Below are 21509 nucleotides of genomic sequence, written 5' to 3' on the forward strand. Positions count from 1 at the left end.
TTGTCATGAGCTGCGGTGTAGGTCGCAGGCACAGCTCAGATCCCGCATTACTGTGGCTGTGGCATAGGCCAGCAGCTGTAGCTCAGATTCAACCTCTAGCCTAGGAAACTCCATATGCCGCAGGTGCGGCCCTTAAAAGTGGAAAAAAAAAACAAAAAAACAAAAAAACAATTCTTGACTCCCATGCTGGGACTTTTCCATCCAATCAATCTTGGATAAGACCAGGGCATCATAATATTAAACACTTTACAGATGATTCTAATATGAGCTGTACACTCTTATGCTGTAACATAAGAGTGTACAGCTAGCTGCACACTAGAATCACCTAGAGAAATTTAAAATCTAACAATACCTTTACTGTGTCCCTCATCTATTACATCAGTTTCTGAAGTTAATGCCTAGGCATCCATATTTTTTTTTGTCTTTTGTCTTTTTTTGTTGTTGTTGTTGCTATTTCTTGGGCCGTTCCCGCGGCATATGGAGGTTCCCAGCCTAGCCTATGCCAGAGCCACAGCAACGCGGGATCCGAGCCGCGTCTGCAACCTACACCGCAGCTCATGGCAGGCAACACCGGATCGTTAACCCACTGAGCAAGGGCAGGGACCGAACCCGCAACCTCATGGTTCCTAGTCGGATTCGTTAACCACTGCGCCACGACGGGAACTCCCCATCCATATTTTTAAAAAGCTCCTTTAATGATTCCAGTGTGTATCAAGAGTTGAGAACCACTGCATTATAAGTTTGTGAATGACTTATTTCTCTCAAAACAGCACTTTATTTTTCCTGCCCATATACCTTGACCACAACACCCCCAATTCCACAGAGTGAGTGCTTTTGGGCTCAATTCCATAGGAGGGCTCAGAGTCTCAGAAATTTACCAGACAGTACTCTATCGAAATTTACTCAATAGTAGTTTCTAACTCTTGGTGATCTCTGCCTTTGAGGACTCAACCTGGTAAAAATTTTCATAGGTTTCATAGTTGACAAGGGTCATTTTGTTCAAGGAGAGTTAGACCTTCCAGATTCAATTTTGTGATTTCATATAGAAATATATTTATTTATTTACTTATTTATTTATTTACTTATTTGCTGGATCATATTATAGTTCTATATTTAGTTTTTTGCAGAACTTCCATACAGAAATATATTTAGATTCAACTCTTAACAGCTAATGGAGCTTACTTCCTAGAAGCTTTGCCTACTAAGCTAGGAATAAGTTGCAAGTAGCACTAAATGTTTAAAAAAAAATCTACATAGACTTTAATATTATGTGTCTATAAAAGTTATGAATTATCTTTTAGACCCTTACTCAACAGTGGCTGAAAACGTAATTGGCAGAAAATCTCTCTCGCAATTGTAGGGCTTATTACTTTGAATTCTACGCTCTCAGTTGTGTGTGTGTGTTTGTGTGTGTTTTCCTATCACCAAACTCCTAAGTAAGACTTCTCTGTAACTTAGTTTTTCAAAGTCTCAATTTACTCCAAAATGAAGGAAGAAAATTTTAATTCAAGTTACTTAGCATCTTTCCCCTGTTTCCACTTCTGTGTTCGGGTGGCCTTATTATTTATAGTTCTATCATTGGTTTTGTTATAATTTTGTTTCTTTTTCTTCAATATCCTTCCAGATACATTTTTACATATACAGACAAATACACCCTAATATAAATTTTACCCAAGTTATAGTGATAATTCACTCTTATGGATATTGCTTTCTTTCATTTAGTGATATATTATTCTATAGGCATCGATAAAGAGCCTTCACTACCCCACTTCTGGTATCCTGCTGTATGGATGGGAATACTATTGTTGATTAATCCTTACTGATGCACATTTTATATTTTTTTCCCAAGGTTTTGCTATTATATACAAAATGTAGTAGTGATTATATATATATTTATTTCTGATTCCTGATCTTCTTGAACTCAAAATGCATACTGAAACGCTCCTATCATTTCCTGTGCTCGCTGAGGTTTCATACCACACAGTAGACTTCTCTCAGTCTTCTTGATTTTTTCTGAGATGTAGATATAAGATGCTTCTCATTTTCACCTGTGCCTAAACTCCGCAGTATCTGGCATACCCTCCATTTACTTTATGGATTAGGGTTTAGTTGTCTCATTGATCCAATAAAACCAAAAATAAAAATGAAGTTTGCATTTTCATTTCTAGTTTCCCTTGTTGCTCATGGATGCTTTCAAAGGATAAGAAGAAGGAATCCTGGTTTTACACCACATCCTTCAAATCAGAATTTTAAATCACTTAATTTTCAATAATATACTAAAATCTCATTTTCTTGGTTACATGAATTTTAGACATGGTTGATGCTCTGTTGCATAAGGGAAGGTAATGACTGTCTCAATAAAATCTCCGTCTCTCCCACCCTTACCTCTGTCTTTCATGAAGAATATTTATACACACATCTATTCTCTTTCAGATTCTTTTCCCACATAGATTATCACAGAATATTGGCTAGAGTTCTCTGTGCTAAACAGCGTGTCCCCAATGTGTGTATTACTGAATCACTTGTTGTAGAGCAGAAATTATCACAACCTTGTAAGTAGACTGTATTCCAATAAAACTTTTAAAAATGAAAAAAGAATTCTTAGAGAGCAATATAAATGTCATTTATATGGATCCTGATATTTAAAAAATAATTCAATAACCGAGAATATTATTAAGATGGAAGTGGAAGATGGGAGAGGTAGTCATGTTTTCTTTTTTTCTCTGAGTATGGGAATAAGGAAGGAAGAAGGAGGAAAGAAGTGAGGGAATGAAGAAGAAACTGTGATGTGTCAGTGTAACTGGTAATCTTCTCTCTGTGCCTCTGATTGCTGTCACACACCTTCCGTGATGCCCAAGGGAGCTGTGGAAATTGAGATTAGCAAGTGCCTCTTGTAGACAGTTATCTAAGCAGAGGCAGCAGCTCTATCCTGTCATGGCTTTTGCCAGAGTTCTGCCACTTCAGATCTGACCTCTTTGGCTCCTAGCTACTGTCTCCTCCATCCTTGGGAAGCATTGACTTGTTCACAGCAGTTACAGTGGTACCAAAACAATCTCTGCAGGATTCACATGGTCTAATTCCAACTGTCATGTTTCCCATCAATTTGCAGTGATAGCTTTCCAACCTGGGGTCTTAAAGACACATTAAAAAGGCCTTTCTGATACTTAATTCTTTAACTACTGAATACTTATCACGTACAAGGAACTAAATGAGATATTCAAAAGGAAGAAATAAAATAAGGACAGGCACATATCCTATCTTCAAGAAGGCTACAGTTTCACGCTTTTTAACAGGTCTCATTGTATCTAATTAAAGGTTAAAAAAATTTTATGATTAAAATTCTGCTGTTAAGTGCCTCATTGGGCAAACTGGTACACAAAAATACTTGCTACTTTCTCTCCATCCTCTGAAATCTTTATATCATTGAGCCTATGATTATTATTATAGTAAGAATACACAAGAAAGCCACTAAATCATGACTTTATGTCTACCTTCTGGGCTGAGTTTTAGCATAATAGTCTTTATGACTTAGCAACCGCGAATGTCAACTCTATCATTTAATTTTAATGAGGAGTACTGATCATTCAGTATGCAATTTTAAAACACATGCAAATCTTTTACACTCATCCTATAGAAGAGGATACAGATCAAACACACTATATTCTCATCTGTTTAAATTTTTTTAATGTTTTTTAGAGGTGATGCAGTTATTATCTTACCCTCTTTGAAAAGTAGTGTTTGTAAAAATAAGAATATATTTACTGATGAAGTCTGCAAACATAACATACTAGCTCTTTCAGAATAGAAAAGAATGTCTATTTTATACTTTATTCATTCATCAATTTATTCTTTCATAATTTTATGAACAAATAACCAAGAATAGTAACTTATTTTCAGGACTTCCTAAACTCTAGACATTATGCAGGAGACTTGTATTCAGTATATCATTACAAGCTTTTAATAATGATGTGACACTAGTTTTACTATCATTCTCACCTTACAAACGAGGAAGATAAGACTCAGAGAGATTAACTAACATATTCACAGTCTCAAAGCTACTGAGATTCCATACTAGGTCATTTTTCTTTATATAATTATGTCTGTCATGTTATTGTGGTTTTATTAGGTAATTGGAATGCTAAATAGATAAATAAATCAATAAATATCCTTCATTCTTGAGTTTCTGAGTTGGTACTATAAACCTATTTTTCAGTTTAAGATAGAAAACAAGATGATAAAGTATTCAGGGAAATAATAAAATGCTGGAAGGAAAATGTAGTCACATGATTTTCAGCTCTATGTTATCAAAATATGAGAAGAAAATATTAAACTGGAGAGAATGGCTTTAATGTTTAAAGACCCTAGTTATACTCTATTCTATATAAACTCTTCAGGAATTTAAAAATGATTGAAATCTTCCACTTTGTTTTACAAAGCATATAAAATCCTCATAAAAAATCCTGTAAAAGAATAGTAAAATGTGAACCAATATCATTTGGAAGTAACAATGTAGAAATACTCAAAGTACTAATACATGAAAAATAAGTATATTCTGAAGGTCATTATCATCAAGTATGGGTCACTTTTTGAATTACAAAAACGTTTCTAGCTTCTTTTGAGAAAATCTTATTCTTTCCTAATATACCAATGTAAAAATATACCTTAGTAGAGTTATGTCTAAATAATACTTTAATTCATGAAAAATATTTAATCATATAATTTACATAATTCGAACATATTAATTTTATATATTATTATATTAGAAAAGAAAATATGTTTCTCAAAATATGCTGAAAATTTATTTAAGTCTAATAGACATATCTAAAACTTACTTTTTCCTTATGAGTTTAAAAGTTATCCATTGCCAAGTTATTATTCAAATTCTAATTAATGTAGACTGTTACAGTAATTTTCATTATATATGGAGAAAAATGATTCTCACTCTTAGTTTTATTAAGGTTTTTTTTTACAGAAGTTCAAGTAAATCCAGTTAGATTTGACAAGGGAGAACAATTATGGTCAGTGGAAATGTAGGGTATAATTACTATAATTTTCATATGCTAGGATAGCCTCACAGGAGAATGACCTAATATCTAATTATCAGACAATTCAATAATGTGTATATTGATTTAATTAATGCCTTTTCTACATATCACCTATTTCAATTATATAAACAATCATCATTTTACCAAGTTATACATTATAATAAATATATATATGATAGCTATGAAAAAGCAAGAACATTTTATTGAACATAAAATTCTTTTTTTTTTTGTCTTTTCTAGGGCCGCTCCCACGGCACATGGAGGTTCCCAGGGTAGGGGTCTAATCGGAGCTATAGCCTCTGGCCTACACCACGGCCAGAGCAATGCCAGATCCGGGCCACATCTGCAACCTACACCACAGCTCATGGCAACACCAGGTCCTTAACCCATTGAGCAAGGCCAGGGTCGAACTCACAACCTCATGGTTCCTAGTCAGATTTGTTAACCACTGAGCCATAATGGGAACTCCCTGAACACAGCATTCTTAAATAAAAGGTACCAAGGATCTTTTGATAGGAAAAAAGTGATGTTTTAATGTCAAGTTTTTATAATGAACTCTACTTTTAGTATAATTCAAATAAAACTCTGCAAGGGATTTTTAGAAACTTCTAAAGTTCAGATAAAATTAAAAATACATAAGAATAGAAAATAAAATATTTAACCTAAAGTGAGAGGATAATTCCACTTACACATATGTTAAAATATTCTATAAAGATACAATATACAAATCCAGTACTAGAGATGCCAGTAATCTCAGGTAAGTAAAGAGGAATCACTGGAAGACTAGGAACAAATAATGAAATTTTTATTAAATCTGTGATATCTTTTCAGTGGGCAAAAGTTGAGATTTTCAATAAATGAAAATTTATACATGCTTAGAAAAATATAAAGTCAGATATTTGCCTTATGTTTATAGCCACAATCAGAGAAGATCCAAAGGCTTCCATAATCAGATCACACACCTACCACCTTCTATATCTATAGCTTTTGCTTTCCTTTCTGATTGTGTAGATAAGTTACAAAGATTCCTATATAAAGGCAATTTATGCACCAGAATCTGTTCACTCAAGGTCTTCAATCAAACAAAATTTCCATCTCCCTCATGTGTCATTTTCTACCACACTGCTGATAACTTCATTTTGAGTGGCCTACCAACAACCTGTTATATATATCACCCTAAATACCTAAAATACCTTTAACTCAATTCCCCTCTAGTTAGAAGTCCTACCATTTTTCTGCTTACCTTTAAAACAAGATTCATAGAAAGAATTTTTGTCTCCTATTTCTCTCTTCATATACTCTCTTAAGCCCACTCTAACCAGGCTTTTGAACCTACCACCACTTCCACACCATCTAAGTGATGGTGACCATCAAGGAACTAAGATTCCAAGGAAGAGGATGTCAAAGCTACAGATGGAATGAGTGGCTTTGATCAGAGTGAGACTGAGAGATATTTCATCCTCAGATTTGATTCAATGTAGCAAGAAAAGGTAGATGCAAATATTTTAAAATTTGGGAACAAAATAGTTAATGGCAGCAATTTTCTCAATGGTATAACAGTAAACCAGGTTATCCCTTGAGAATAAGATGCCCATCGGGGGGCTACAAAAGAGGAGTGATTAGAAACAATCACTAAAGGAATAAGGATGGGATAAGGAGCTGAATGTAGATAAGCACATGGATTCTTGGAAAGGTTATGGGGGGTAAGATAAAGCTGGAATCTTTGGGTTCATCATGGCCTGAGTAGGATTATGCTAATAGCGGCAGGTCCCCAGCCTCAGTACTAAGGTATTAGATGCATTGTATCCTTAGGCATTTAACTGTTCTTAAATTTTTACCAGAAAGTTGTTTTGGAGAGAAAATCTAGTAGCAAGAACTCAGATCATCTGGGAGGTAAATGATGATGTAATGAGGATGAAATATGCCCAAAAGAAAGAGGGCAGATTTTAAAATTTTAAGGATTTTAAAGTCTTTATAAAAGAGTACAAAGAATGTTCCAGAAACAGCTTGGAAATCTAAACTATCCTCAGAAGGCTTGGATAAATGATCAGTAGGATAGAAAAATACAACAAAAATATTTTATCATGCTAAAACATTAAAAATGTGTAAATTAGTGCATTGTGCACATGCACGCATGGACACACATGTTATAGTAACAGAAAACTGTTTTTGCTAAATATTATATTCATTTCAGCTTAAATAAGTGTATTGATTTTAAAAGTAGATTTCAGAGTTTCCAACATGGCACAGTGGAAATGAATCTGACTAGGAACCATGAGGTTGTGGGTTCGATCTCTGGCCTTGCTCAGTGGGTTAAGGATCCAGCATTGCCGTGAGCTATAGTGTAGGTTGCAGATGTGGCTCGGATCTGGCATTGCTGTGGCTGCAGCACAGGCTGTCGGCTACAACTCCGATTAGACCCCTAGCCTGGGAACCTCCATATGCCATGGGTACAGCCCTAAAAGAACAAAAGACCAAAAAATAAAAAAAAAATAGATTTTGTGCCATCACTGAAGCATACTTTTCATGTATTTTAAGTTATTTTTAAATCAAATAATTTGAATTTTGAATTATGAGTACATAAACTTCATCTGTGATAAAATATTTAACAAAAATAATATATATAACCCATATAATTATGATATATACTACATATAAGTAATATAGTCTATATAATTATATACAGTCACTACTATATAGTTACTGTTCAAATATATTTGTTAATGTCTGCATAATTAATTTTCCACTTCTTTTAAAACAAGTTCTACTTTAGGTTATTTTTGATAATGCCTTTCAACTTTATATTTTAAGATCAATGCCAAAGTTTTTTGGTATCCATCTCCTTTTAAAATGTGATCTAATTAAATCAATACTTTGGTGTAATTTGGTCATTGGAAAGAGTTACAATGAAACTAATGCTAATTTTTCAGCTTGCAAAAAGAAGAAAAATCTATTATGCAACATTTATTTTTTCATCTATCCATAATTTAAGCTAGAAAATTTAACCAAAAACTACATTTCTATGCAAAAGCCTCAAATCAAATAATTCCAAAAGAATACAAAGTATGCATTTGGGTGAATGATACTACAATGTATTTATTTAGTGCATTTGCTGTCATAAATTTTCTTTGGCTTTTTAATGGTGCACAGAAATGAGCCTTAGTGTTTAAGGATGCAACACACTGGAAATAGTTTTAGGGAACAAATAATTAGCCTTTTGGAAGTGTGTGTTCATTTCACGCAGCAATCTGTTCCTTCATCTCCTCCTCCTTCCTGTTTTGAAGGCAATCGTGTGTGTTACGTGCACCATCTGCAGCCTCACTGACAGGTGCAGGGTCAGTATTATCCCTCCAAGCATGGAGTTTAGTGCAAGTTGGAAACTTCACCAAGGCAATTTAGGAGATTTTGAAACTAACCAAACACTGGCAGCCTATTTTACCAGTAGATGTGATCATTTGTTAGAAATGCCTGCAATTGTACATTCAAGGCCACATATACAAAGATTTGTCTGATTTGGGACATTATCCAAAAATAGGTCTATACCAATAAAGCAACTTTTTACTACTTGTAGATTAGAAATAATACAAAAGGAAAATTTTGCAACCTGTTATAGATTTAATAACACAAATAACTTGGTTAGATTAATGTGAATAGCATTTTAGCATCTCTCTCCTAAGGTCCCTTTAGTCTTCATTACACTGGTATCCTGTGTCCTGACATGTTATGACAGGAAGAGTCCCTGTGAACGTATTTAAACTTGTCAAAAGGTAAGGAGATTTATTTTGAGTCCCAAATGGGAAATCTGCCATTTACCTTTGGTGTTATGTCATACATATTAGATTTTATACCTGTTATACCATTAACAAAATTAATATTTGTGAGTTAGTCTAGGTGATTAACCATCATTTTTAACATCAATTCAGTTAGTCCTAGCAATATTCTTGAGATTTCATATAGTTCCTGATCTGCAGGCTCAGCCTCTATCTAGTATATAGGACTCATCCTGAACTTCCATAGCAATATTACCTTGGTAAATTTTTCTTGATTCGGGATTTTTTTCCTTTAAAAAAATCACCAGCACTCGATAGCAATACTGAAAATAGATGTACATTTTAAGGGTAGCTATATATTGATTTTTTTTTTTTTGAGATGGGTCATTACAGTATGTAACACAATTTATTATTTCAAAATTAAAGAGAAGGACTGGAGCTCACCTTCTCTCATAAAAACAACAAAATTACAACCAACTGTTGAACAACCTTCAGAAAATAGACAGGAAACTATCAAAAAAGATATCCTACTCCAAAAGACAAAGAGTAGGCCACATCAAGATTGTAGCAGGGGAAATTACACCATATAAACAACCCTATACCCACAAGGTGGGTGATCCACAAATTGGAAATTAACTTAGGTCACAGATGCTCACCCATGGGAGTAAGAGTTCCAAGCCTCATGTCATGTTCTCATGCCTGGGGACTTAGCATTGGGAGGAGGAGCCCCAGACACTTGGTGTTGAAGGCCAGTGGAGCTTGTGCATAGGAGCTCCACAGCACTGGGGGAAACAGAGACTCTACTCTTGAAAGGTGTACACAAGGTTTCATGTATACTGGGTCCCAGAGCAATGCATAGACTCCACAGGAATCTGGGTCAGTCCTGATTGTGATTCTTGGAGGATCTCCTGGGAAAATAGGGGGTGACTGTGACTCATTGTGGAGGAAGGACACTGAAGACAGAGGTCTCAGGAATAATCATTAGCATGGACTCCTCTAGAAGTGGCCATTTTACAAAAATCTGGCCCCACCAATCAGGGCTGAGAAGCTCCAGGCCAAACAACAAACCACATGGGAACATAGTCTCACCCATCAGCAAACAGGCTTCCTAAAGACACTCCCCAACTACCCAGCACACAGCCACCTCTAATCACACCCAGAGACAAAGCCCCAACCACCAGAAGAATAAGAATCAGCTTGACCTACCAGTGGACAGGCACCAGTCCCTGCCATCAGGAATCAAGAGAAACTACAACCCTATTGTCTGCAAAAAGAAAACCCACACTAAAAATCTATACAAAATGAAAAGGCAGAGAATTATGACTCAGATAAAGGAACAAGAAAAAAAACAGCTAAGTGATATGGAGATTACCAACCTCCATGAAAAAGACTTTAGACTAAGAATAGTAAAGATGACTCAAATATCTTGGACATAAATTGGAAGCAAATATTGATAAATTACCATAAACACTGAACAAAGAAATAGAAGATTTAGAGATTAAGCAAGCAGAGATCCAAAATACAGTAACTGAAATAAAAATTTCACTAGAAGGAACCAACAGCAGAATACAGGAGGCAGAAGAATGAATAAGCGAGGTGGAAAACAGACTGGTGGAAATCAAAGACATGGAAGAGAAAAAAGGAAAAAAAGTTGAAAAGAAATGAAGACAGTCTAAGAGAATTCTGGGACAACTTTAAATGCACCAACATCTGTATTATGGGGGTGCCAGAAGGGGAAGAAAGAGAGAAAGGCCAGAAAAACTATTTGAAGAGGTAATAGCTTAAAATTTCCCTAACATTGGAAGGAATGACTTACTCAAATCCAGGAAGTGCAATGAGTACTATATAAAATAAACCCAAGGAGGAACACCATGAGACACATATTAATCAAACGACCAAAATTAATGACAAAAAGAAAATATTGAAACCAGCTATGGAAAAGAAACAAATAACATACAACCCAAATAAGGTTATCAGCTGATTTTTCAGCAAAACTCTGCAGGCCAAAAGGGAGTGGCACCATATACTCAAAGTGATGAAAGGGAAAAAACCTCCAACCAAGATTACTCTACATGGCAAGGCTCTCATTCAGATTTGAAGGAGAAATCAAAAGCTTTACAGACAAGAAAAAGCTAAGAGAATCCAGAACCACTAAATCCACTTTATAACAAATACTAAAGGAACTCGTCTAGATGGAAAAGGAAAGGCCACAACTAGAAACAAAAATATTACAAATGACAAGGCTCACCGGTAAAGGCATACATATAGTAAAGGTAGGAAGTCATCCACACACAAACATGCTAAGGAAATCAGGCATCATAAGAGGAGGGTACAAATGCAGCATACTGGAGATACATTTGTAATTAAGAGACCAACAACTTAAAACAATCTTGTATATATATATATAGAGTTCTGGATCAAAACATCATGGTAAATGCAAACAAAAAATCTACAACAGATACACACACAAATAAGAAAAAACAATCCAAACACAACACTAAAGATAATCATCAAAGCACAAGAGAAAAGAACAAGAAAAGAAGGGAAGAAAAAGACCAACAAAAACAAATCCAAAACAATGAATAAAATGGCAATAAGAACATACATATCAATAATTACCTTAAATTTAAATAGAGTAAGTGACCAAACCAAAAGACAAAGACTGGCTTAATGGATACCAAAAAAGACTCATATATATGCTATCTTCAGGAGACCCACTTCAGTTCTAGGGACACATACAAAGTGAAGAGTGAGAGGATGGAAGAAAATATTCCATGAAAATGGAAATCAAAAGAAAGCTGGAATAGCAATACTCATATCAGACAAAACAGACCTTAAAACAAAGTATATTATAAGAGACAAAGATGGGCATGACATCATGATCAAAGGTTCAATCCTTTGATTGATATCAATAATAAGAATATCAACAAGATATAACAGCTGTAAATATATATGCACCCAACATAGGATCACCTCTATATATAAGGCAACTGCTAACAACTTTGAAAGGAAAAATTGATGATAACACAATGATAGCAGTTGACTATAACACCCCACTTACAGCAATGGACAGATCATCCAGACAAAAAATCAAGGAAACACAGGCCTTAAATGATGCATTAGACCAGATGGACTTAACAGATATTTATAGAATATTCCATCCAAGAGTAGCAGAATACATATTCTTCTCAAGTCCACACAGAATATTCTGTAAGATAGATCACATTCTGTGCCACAAATCAAGCCTTGGTAAATTTAAGAAAATTGAAATCATATCAAGCATCCTTTCTGACCACAACACTATAAGACTAGAAATCAACAACAAGAAAAAGCTGCAAAAAATACCAACACATGGAGACTAAACATGCTGCTAAACAACAAATGGATCACTGAAGAAATCAAAGAGGAAATTAAAAAATACCTAGAAGTAAATGACAACAAAGGCACAACAATCTAAAACATGTGGATGCAGCAATAGCTGTTCTAAGAGGAACGTTTATAGCAATACAAATTTGAGCTTTCTCAAATAAACAACCTAACTTCACACCTAAAACAACTAGAGAGACAAGAGATAAAATTCAAAGTTAGCAGAAGGAAAGAAATCATAAAAAGCAGAGCAGAAATCAATGAAATAGAAACAAAGAAAACCGTTAAAAGTTACAATCTTCCAAGACTAAACCAGGAAGAAATAGAAAAGATGAACGAACGAATCACAAGTATGGAAATTGAAAGTGATTAAAAACTTCCAACAAACAAAAGTCCAGGACCAGATGGCTTCACAGGAAAATTATATCAAAAATTTAGAGAAGAATTAACACATATCCTTATGAAATTATTCCAAAAAATTGCAGAGAGGGAGTTCCCATCGTGGCACAGTGGTTAACGAATCCGACTAGGAACCATGAGGTTGCAGGTTCGATCCCTGCCCTTGCTCAGTGGGTTAGTGATCCAGCGTTGCCGTGAGCTGTGGTGTAGGTTGCAGACATGGCTCGGATCCCACGTTGCTGTGGCTCTGGTGTAGGCCGGCGGCTACAGCTCCAATTTGACCCCTAGCCTGGGAACCTCCATATGCCGTGGGAGGGGCCCAAGAAATGGCAAAAAGACAAAAAAAAAATTGCAGAGAAAGGAGCACTTTCAAGCTCATTCTATGAGGCCACCATCACCCTGATGCCAAAACCAAAGATACCACAAAAAAGAAAATTTCAGGCCAATATCATTGATGAACACGATGCAAAAATCCTCAACAAAACACCAGCAAACCAAATTCAGAAATACATTAAACGGATCATACACCATGATCAAGTGGAATTTATCATGGGGATGCAAATATTTTTCAATATCCACAAATCAATCAGTGTGATAAAACACATTAACAAACAGAAGAATAAAAACCATATAATCCTCTCAATAGATGCAGAAAAAGCTTTTGGCAAAATACAACATTCATTTCCGATAAAATGCCCTCCAGAAAGTGAGCATAGAGGGAACCTTCCTCAACATAATAAAGGCCATATATGACAAAACCACAGCTAACATCATTCTCAATGGTGAATGGCTGAAAGAATCCCTTCTGAGATCAGGAACAAGACAAGGATGTCCACTCTCTACCACTACTATTCAATACAGTTTTAGAAGTCCTTGCCATGGCAATCAGAGAAGAAAAAGAAATAAAAGGAATCCAAATTGGAAAGGAAGAAGTAAAACTATCACTGTTTGCAGATGATATGATACTACATTTAGAAAATCCTTAATATGCTACCAGAAAACTGTTAGAGCTCATTAATGAATTTGGTGACGTTGCAGGATACAAAATTAATACACAAAAATTGCATTTCTATATACTAATAATGAAAGATCACAAAGTGAAATTAGGGAAACAATCCTATTTACTATCACATCAAAAAGAATAAAATACCTAGGAATAAACCTACCTAAAGAGACAAAAGTCCTGTACCCTGAAAACTATGTCACTGATGAAAGAAATCAAGGATGAAATAAACAGGTGGAAAGATGTACCATGTCTTTGGATTGGAAGAATCAATATTAGCAAAATATCAATACTACCCAAAGCAATCTACAGATTCAATGCAACCCCTATCAGATTACCAATAGCATTTTTCACAGAACTAGAACAAAATAGTTTGTTTGGAAGCACAAAAGACCCAGAATAGCCAAAGCAATCCCGAGAAAGAAAAATAGAGCTGGAGGAGTCAGGATCCCTGACTTAAGACTATACTACAAAGCTACAGTCATCAAAACAGTATGGAACCAGCACAAAAACAGAAATATAGATCAATGGAACAGTATAGAAAGCCCAGAATTAAACCCACACACCTATGGTCAACTAATCTATAACAAAGAAGGCAAAAAATACAATGAAGAATAGCTAGTCCCTTCAATTAGTGATGCTGTGAAAACTCGACAGCTATATGTAAAAGAAAGAAATTAGAATACTCCCTAAATACCATACACAAAAATAAACTCAAAATAGATTAAAGACCAAAATATAAGACCAGATATTATACAACTTTTTAGAGGAAAACATAGGACAAACACTCTTTGACATAAACCACAGCAATATTCTCACAGATCCAATTACTAAACTAATGACAATAAAAATAAAAATAAACAAATGGAACATAATTAAACTTATAAGTTTCTGCACAGCAAAGGAAACCCTAAACAAAACAAAAAGACAGCCCACAGAATGGGAGAAAATATGTGCAAATGAAGTGACTGACAAGGAATTAATATCAAAAATATATAAATACCACCTACAGCTCAAAACCAAACAAAAAAAAAACCCCATCAAAAATAGGCAGAAGATGTTAACAGACAATTCTCCAAAGAATATATACAGATGGCTAAAAAACACTTGAAAAGATGGTCAACATCATTAATTATCAGAGAAATGCAAATCAGAAGTACTATGAGGTGCCACCTTATACCAGACAGAATGGCTGTCATCAAAAAGTCTACAAACAATAAATGCTAGAGAGGTTGTGGAGAAGAGGGAACCCTCCTATACTCTTGATGGGAATGTAAATTGGTGCAACCCCTATGGGAAATGGTATGGATATTCCTCAAAAAAATAAAAATAGAATTCCATATGATCCAGCAATCCCACTCTTGGGCATCTAGCCAGAGAAAACCATGACTCAAAAAGATACATGTACCCCAATGTTCATTGTAGCACTATATACAATAGACAAGACATAGAAGCAACCTAAACGTCCATTGACAGAGGAGTGGATCAAGAAGATGTGGTACCTACACACAATGGAATATTACTCAGCCGTGAAAAAGAATGAAATAATGGCATTTGCAGCAACATAGATGGACCTAGAAATTATCACGCTAAGTGAAGTAGACAGTAAGACACAAACATCATATGTGATTACTTATATGTGGAATCCAAGAAAAGGATACAATGAACTTCTTTGCAGAACATAATGACTTACAGGCTTTGAAAAACTAATGGTTACCAAAGGAGACAGGTGTGGGGGGATGGGATGGGGGTTGGGAATGGAACAGTTCTAAAATTAGGTTGCGCTGATGGTTCTATAACTATAAATATAATAAAATTCATTGAATTAAAAATAAAATAAAATAAAATTAGAGACTCTGCTTGTGACAAAACTTAAAATAATTTATGCCCATCAATAGGGAACGGACAAGGTAAATGAAGGTAAGGCCATGTCACAGAATACTGGTGATTAAATTATTAAATAATGTCTGATTCATGAGGCTATAGAAAATGTATGGAGGTATACACAAGAAAAAATTAATAATTATGGCCCCTAGCACAGGGGCAGGGTGGGAAAAGAATTGAACTTCCATGGCTTAACTGTATTCCCATAACCACCAATGTGCTTCCATGCAGACAGATTTGAACCTGATACCTATTCTCAAAAGTTTGCTTGCTCTGCCAGAAATAGAGGAAAAATGATTTTAAAGTCCTTTCTAAAATGTTTAATTTCATCATATTAAAACAATGATGTAATGAAATTCCTCTGAGGGATAGTTTTACCTTGGCCTTCTACTGTTCAAAATGTGCTGGTCAAGACTTCACCCCTGGATATAGCTTTGATGAGTTCTATTTGTATGTTTGGTGTTACTTCAGCTTTTCCATGCATTTGTTGCAAACCACCTCCCTTTTATTCATACATTCTTTCTCGAGGTATATAATGAATTTCTACATAGCCAAAGGTCATCTTACATGCAATGCTGCAATAAATATTCTGTTTGAATTTCAATATTCATGTAAATTCCTATATATTTCTAGTCCTACTATAGTAATATACTGTTATTATACATCAGTAGATTTTTCCTTCACTTTCTTATCAAGGGACTTCATTGAATACCACTCTTCTTTTAGATGATATTAAAACTACCTTTCTCACACTGTAAACCAACTATACTTAAAAGAAAAAGAAAAACTGCTTTTCTCCCTACCTACCTTCGTGCTAATTAGTATCTATTGACTCATCCCTGATTCAGTTTAAGTTTGCTTTATCATGTAACAAAGAGAGACTTTACTGACTTCTATCATTTCATATGAAGTCAGAGTTCATCAAATAATTCTAGGGTAAACTTGACCTCAGTGATGTGTACAGGTAGTCCATTAATTCTACATCACTGATAAATCATATATATAGGATATAAGCAATTTTAAGAGTTGTCATTCTTTCAGCAAGTCTAATTTTGGTTCTAGGGTAGATGGGCTGAAAGATCTAGAGAAGAAATCAATCTTGATTCTTGTTTATCTACCTCATTTTTTCAGTATTTCATGGTACTGTGTTTTTAGCATCACTTTTCTCTGGTTTCTCTCTAGGTGTAAAAACTAAAATCAAGTCAAATATTTACAGATGACTAATAACAACTGACAGGCAACTTGGTTTGGGGATGTAATGTGTTAAACAGCCTACCATACTATGATTTTTTAACCAACAAATCTTATCAGAAGTCTTGCCAATAGTTCTCAAACAAATTTACATTTGTACCCGAAATAAAATTCCCTTCTTCCACCATGAACCATAAAATGAAAATATGTAATTATCTTAAAGACTATATCAAAATAGCATGCAGCATTTTTGAGACCTCTTTTAAATTTGAATATGATATGGTCTGTCAACTCATAAATAAAATCAGCATTTTAGAGTCACGTTAAAGATTTTCCTTTGCTGCATTTGTAATTTAAGTATATATCTACTTAACCAAAATTTTCTAAAGTAAGAAAACAGCAAAAAAAAAAAATTCACTTGATATGATGTAGAAAAAGAGTAGAATTGGCTAAATATCCCTCTAGTTCTGCTTTTAGTCAAGTTATATAGGCACATTCCTTAACTATGATTTTAAAACAATGCTTTCCTCTTTTAAACCATGATTCATGATTCTGCCTATAATACTATAAACAACAACAACTAACTTCTTTTTTTTTTTTTCACAGCATGTAGAGGCTTGATGTAGGATCTTAGTTCCCAGACTGGGGATCCAGGGATTGAAACTAGGCAGCAGTAGTGAACCCAGGCAGCAAGTCATAACCACTAGACCACCAGGGAACTCACAACAGCTAACTTTTCTTGAGCATTATGCTAAAAGGTTTTGCTTTCTTTTATCTTATTTCCATATAATAACTGAACATAGTATTATTTCTCTTTGTTTCTTTTTGAAAGTTCTCTTAGAATAGCACTTTCCAACATCTGTTGTTTCAGGAATGCTTTATATACCTAAAGTTATTGAGGACCTCAAAGATCTTTTGCTTATATGGGTTATGTCTATCAATATTTATTATCAATATCTAATTTATTAGAAATTAAAACATAAATTTTAAATATACTCATTACTTCATTTAAAATACTAATGAGCTCTTTACATAACAACAAAGAAACAGATCTTATGAAAAAATTTAGTGAGAAGAATGGCAATTTGTTTTTACATTTTTGAAAATCTTTTGAATTATCAGCTTAATAAAGGATAGCTGATTTCTCATATCTGCTTCTGTGTCCTATTTGTTGCAACATCTCATTTTGTGTGGCCCTTCGAAAACTCCACAGTACACTCATGAGAGAATGAGGGTTAAAAGGCAAATGCCATCTTAATATTACTATGAAAATATTTTGCACCTCACAGATAACTGTAAGAATCTCAGTGGTCCTAGTTTTCCATAGTACATATGTAAACTGCTGACTTAATAGATTAGATAATGAGTAAATTTCAGCTTCATGCTTTAGTTTGTGAATGGATTTGTGAATTTTTCCTACCTCAAACACTAGGTCACTGCATAATGCTGTTGTTTGATTGCTGCCTGGAACAGGGAATGATATGAGGGGCTTAATGAGGACCAGGCAGTATGGGAAAAACTACAGTTGTGATTTTATGTATAACATGTGTATACAATTCAAGTATTTGTAAATTTGGCCTGTGACGTTATTATTATTTTACTGTGTCTATAAAATCCTTATGGAGAAATACTCTGGCATGATGATGATGTGTTTACAACCTAATACATATAGCATTATCTTGTATCATTTTAGAGCATAAATACTAGGACAAGGGAGTTCCCGTTGTGGCTCAGTGGTTAACAAATCCGACTAGGAACCATGAGGTTGCGGGTTCGATCCCTGGACTTACTCAGTGGGTTACGGATCCAGTGTTGCCATGAGCTGTGGTGTAGGTTGCAGATGCGGTTCGGATCCCATGTTGCTATGGCTGTGGTGGCTGTTGCTTAGGCTGGCGGCTATAGCTCCGATTTGACCCCTAGCCCGGGAACCTCCATATGCCACAGGTGCAGCCCTAGAAAAGACAAAATAAATAAATAAATACTAGGACATGTTAAATTAAAATGTGTTAGGTAATTTGTTGTTCACTAGTAAGAAATAAATTTAACAAAATTCAGACTTATATGTAACTACATTCCCATTCATTAATTCATTTATTTATTTAATTCATATTTATTTGGTATATAATTCATGCCATGTACTATTATAAGTACAGTACATATACTAAGTGAATTTAAAAAAGAATGAGTATAAAACAATTTAAGGCCAAATTCATATTTCTAAAGTCTAAAAACGTTTAGTAAAATAAGCTCACTGAATTTTGCTCTTTTTAGCAATGAAAAGGGGACCGCTATACATAATAAGGGGCATTACAATTTTGGGAAACTTATCAGATATTATTCTAAATATTGTGGAAAGCCATTATTGGGTTATATGTAAAGGACAGGAGTAATCTAATTTAGGTTTCTAAAAGATCACTTTGGCAATTTTGTAGAGAATGGGCCATAGAAGGACTAAAACTGAATGCAGGGAGATTAGTTAGATAGCTACGGCAGGAGTTCCTGTTGTGGCTTAGTGGTTAACAAATCCGACTAGGAACCATGAGGTTGTGGGTTCAGTCCCTGGCCTTGCTCAGTGGGTTAAGGATCTGGCATTGCCATGAGCTGTGGTGTAGGTTGCAGACGTGGCTCAGATCCCGCCTTGCTATGGCTGTGGCATAGGCCAGCAGGTACAGCTCAGATTAGACCCCTAACCTGGGAACTTCCATATGCTGCAGTAGCAGCCCTAGAAAAGGCAAAAAGACCAAAAAAAAAAGGAAAAGAAAGCTACTGCAACTGTTCAGACAAGAGCTAACTGGGACTGAAACTATGGTTGTAATAATATAGTCTATAAGAAGTAATCAGATTTAGAGGAAATTTTAAAGTAGACTTAGAAGAAATGTGGGGGGGGGTGGGGGAATAAATTAGGGGGTAGGGATTGATATATATACATAGTACTATATATAAAATAGATGGGTAACGAAAACCTACTGTATAGTACAGGGAAATTTACTCACCACTGTGTAATAAACTATATGGGGAAAGAATATGAAAAGGAATGGATATATGTACATGCATAACTGATTCACTTTACTGTATGCCTGAAATTAACACAACTTTGTAAGTCAACTACACTCCAATAAAATTTTTAAAAATTATTTTTAAAAGTAGACCTAGCCAAACACATTGATGAATTCTATGTAGTGGGTAAGAAATAAAGAGATGATAAGAAGGACTTCTAAATTAAAGACTACTCCTAAATAACTAGGAATACACATATTGGTAGACTTGCATACCAAGTTAATACATCATAATTGATGCCACATAAATACAAAGGAGTATAAGATAACAGTATGAACAATGATGCGCCAAAAGTTAGATAACCTAGAAGAAATGGACAAATTCCTAGACAACCTACAGGAATGGATGAATTAGTAGAAACATACAACCTACTAAGACTGAATCATGAAAAAAATAAAAAGTCGAAACAAATCTGTAACTACTAAGTAGATAGAACCAAGAATCAAAACACCTAAAAAAGAAAAGCCCAAGACCACATGGCTTTTCATGAGATAATTCTACAAAACATTTAAGGAAGAATTAGCACCACTTGTCCTCAAACATTTCCAAAAAATTGAAGAGGAGAGAGCACATCTGAACTTATTCTATGAGACTAACATTACCCTGATAAGAAAACCAAAGACAAAATAGGAAAGGAGAAAACTACAGACCCATATACCTGATAAACATTGATGCAAAAATCCTCAAAAAGAAAAATATATATAGCAAACGAAATTCAACAACTCATTGAAAGAGTCACATACTGATTAATCATACATGGATCTATACCTGAAATGCAAGGATGGTTAAACATATGTAACTCAATCAATTAACAGAATTAAGGATAAAAACCACATGGTCATCAAAACGGATGCAGAAAAAAACGACAAAATTCGATAACTTTTCATGATAAAACCTTTCAACAAAGCAAGACAGAAAGAAACTACCTTAACGTAATAAAAGCTGTATATGAAAAGCCCACGGCTAACATCTTACTCAATGGTAAAAGACTGAAAACTTTTTTCTAGATCAGGAAAAGCACAAGGATATCCACTCTCACTGCATCCATTCAATGTAGTACTTGATGTCCTAGTCAGAGCAATTAGATAAGAAAAAAACAAATTAAAAGCATCGACCTTGGAAAAGAAGAATTAAAATGATCTCTGTTTGCAGATGATATGATCTTATACCTAGAAGGCCCTAAAAAGATTACACCAAAAAACTGTTTATTTCAGCAGTTTCAAGATACAAAATTGACACAAAATTAGTCTCAAGTCTATACACTAGCAATGAAAAATCTGAAAAAGAAATTAAAACAATTCCACTAACAATAGCATCAAAATATATTAAAGTCTTAGAAATAAACTTAACTAAGGAGGCAAAAGATGTATATACTGAAAACTATAAAACTCTGCTACATAAAATAAAAAAAAACATACAAATAAATGTGCAGATATCCCATACTCATCAGTTACAGGACTTAAAATTTATTGTTAAGATCCGTCTTATCCATACTACCCAAAGAAATCTATCAATTCAGTGCAATCAGTATCAAAATGCCAATGTCATTTTTTTGTAGAAATATTTTTAAAAATCCAAAAATTCATGTGGAATCTCAAGGTTTTATGAATAGTTAAAACAAACTTGAGAAAGAAAACCAGAGTTGAAGGCCTCATACTTCCTGATTTCAAAGCATATTACAAAGCTGTAATAATCAAACCTATGTCATACAGGCATACAGACAGATATATAGAAGAACAGAACAGAATGGAGAAACCACAAACAAATCCTTGGATATGTGGTCAAAATACCTTC

This window comes from Phacochoerus africanus, chromosome X (genome assembly GCF_016906955.1).
Source record: "Phacochoerus africanus isolate WHEZ1 chromosome X, ROS_Pafr_v1, whole genome shotgun sequence".
NCBI classification, from domain to species: Eukaryota; Metazoa; Chordata; class Mammalia; order Artiodactyla; family Suidae; genus Phacochoerus; species Phacochoerus africanus.